The sequence below is a fragment of the Gavialis gangeticus genome, unplaced genomic scaffold (assembly GCF_001723915.1).
Source record: "Gavialis gangeticus isolate Ggan-Ray unplaced genomic scaffold, GavGan_comp1, whole genome shotgun sequence".
Classification (NCBI taxonomy): Eukaryota; Metazoa; Chordata; order Crocodylia; family Gavialidae; genus Gavialis; species Gavialis gangeticus.
Window position 1 is genome coordinate 107,499,450 of NW_017728992.1, and position 2,658 is coordinate 107,502,107.

Here is a 2,658-nt window from a genome sequence, read left to right on the forward strand (position 1 = left end):
ATTAGCATGTTCAGGGTTACACTGAGCCAAGAACAGAATCAGGTCCACACTATTTCCTTGTGGCTCTGTCCACAGCACTCTCATGGCTCCTATTTTTGTGATAACTGAGAACTGTACCATCTTGTAATATATGCATTGTCACAAAAGCTCTGTAATTGGGAACAGAAGTGAATGAGTGAATTAGGTCTGAGATCCACAAAGGTCATTCCCAAGGAAATGCCTTTGTGGATCTGACCCAAAATGATTTGTCCAAGAGGTCATGTAAAAATATGGAGTGGAGCAGGAAACTGAACTGCAGGAATCCAAAATCCCAAGTATGTACCCAAATCATGAAGCCTTTCTGCTGAGAGAGGGTTTTGGTTATTTGTTTGTTGTTTTGCCAGACTCTAGGTATCTTACAAACTTCCTTCTCTCCCCTATTCAAGCAATACAACACAGCTGACAGACCTGGAAAAACAAAACATTTGGTAGTAATATGGGAGAAGCAGAATTCAGAATTGATTTAAATATGTTAAAGATGACAAATCCCATGTCAAATTTAATATTCCTGCCAATTTCCTTATGAGGGAAATGGAATGATTCAAATGGTCTCTAAAACCACAGCATCCTTTCCCATCATCACTAGAAAATCTATATTATTTTATAGAATATAAGAAGCAGCTTTAAAAGTATACATAAAATGTGACTCAGTACAATCTGCCTAGGGAAAAGATGCAGCAGTGTCACTGTTAAACAGGCTTATCTTTGTGATATAATGATACAGTTTACTTAGCAACATTGTTCCTAATTAGCATTTGCCTTGTGTTTATGAAATCAATGGGAGCTGCAGGAATCCATTTTTCCTTTAGGAACCTAAATATGAGTTTAGAAGACCAGGATATAAAAAAAGAAAATAAATAAATAAATACTGTTAGGCTACCAGGATTGGGAATTTTCCCCTGAGGAAATAAAAGGAAGGAATATAATCTAGTATTTTTTATAAATAGACTATTATGTTACATTCCTTCTTGTGTGGCTGCATATTCATTCTTCCCTTGGTGTACATCTCATGCCATGCTTTCATACATGCTGTTGACTTTGGGTGCAAACAAGCATTCACAGGACTCGGTTTACTTTACTGTGTGGGCAACCCAAAGTAAGTAACTTGGGGAAGGGGGCAGAGGGACTGGTGGGTCCATGAGGAGTGGGTAGTTTTGGGACTAAAAGTAGTTCAGTCAGGGTTGGGGATTTGGGATTAGGAAAAGTGTAGCCCTGGGGCTGTGGCAAATGGGCTTCCCATCCTTGGAGCTGTGCTGTGAACATGTTCACCCAAAGAACCTTGTCTACGAACATGTTCAGGCATCCATGAGGCTGGGATAACCCATTTCAGATCAGGTTAGCCCCATGAGGTGAACTAACTTTAGATAGGGCATGCCATTTTTCAGTGACCTAAACCCTAAAAACGCCTGCATGCCTGGCCATTTAAATCAACCCAACCTTGGTTAGGCTGATCTAGATGTAATGCCTGTATATAACCTTAGAAGATGACAAAAATTGTAGACCTAGACATTTACAAAAAAACCCAGGCTTTCAGTAGTGTTTGGTCATTTTCTACATTAAAGAGATAGAAAAACATAGAATGATAAAGTTACAGGTCTTACCTAGGCTACAAGACCTGATAAATAGCAGTTTTAGACCCAAACATTTTGCACAATACAGAGAGTACAATAATAACTTGGGCCAAACCTAAATCAGGGAATTTGGTATTATTCTCCATCACCTACATTGATTCAAAATCAGTTTGGGGATTTTAAGTATTTTTGTTTGCTTGCAATTACCCATTGGCCCAGTGATTACAAGTGGGACTTGAGCATTGACAGGAGCAGAAAAACTACTAATAGATTTTTTTTTTGCTTTATTTGGTAGATGAAACAGGAGCATCTAGAGAAAACTAGGCAGTGAGAAACTAAAGGGAATAGCTGATTTGTTTGACAATTATACTTTCCCCCTAGGAGTCCAATCCTGAAAACACTTAAGCTCAGGTGTACGGCCTGAATCACAGCCCTTTCCAATCAAAAAAAAAAAAGACTCCCACTGACTTCAATAAGCTTTAGAGCAGTCCCTTTGTGCTTACGGCAGCAGGTGGGTCCATTTATTTCAATGTAACTACTTACGCTAGTAAGCATTAGTCCCTGCAGTAGGCATTTCCCACATGTCTTATATTTGATTTATTTCAGAGACTAAGTTATTACAAATTGCCAGGCTGGGCACAACAGTTCCAGTAAATAACATTTTCCTCAGAAATAAGTAAAACAAAAAAACATGAAAAACTTGGACAGCAAAACCTGGTGGAGGTTTTTTATTGAGGGAGGTGGGGAGTCTTTTCTATTTCAATATATATGAACAATAATCCAACAAAGTCTGCTCATCCCTGATGCCATTTACTTCTTGGCAAAGAGATATTCAAAGTTAGTCCATGCCATGAAATTCTGGAGGTCTGTCTGCCTAGGAGCTCATGGATGAATCAACTGGACCTGAATGAAGGCTTCCTCTTCCCTTGCATGCTGGGAAGTTTGGCTCCATGCCATATTTGAATAGGCAAGTACAGAGCAAAGACCGAGAGGCGCTTGAGGAAGGAAATAACTAAATCTGCTCTCACAGAAATCTAGCAGCCGAAAA

General features: G+C 39.2%; 1 protein-coding gene across 1 annotated transcript in view; it reads left to right on the forward strand.

Moving 5' to 3' along the window:
• The window catches only part of TTR (transthyretin), a 12,132-nt gene that overhangs the window by 1,784 nt on the left and 7,690 nt on the right, over window positions 1–2,658 (forward strand). The window lies entirely within an intron of this gene.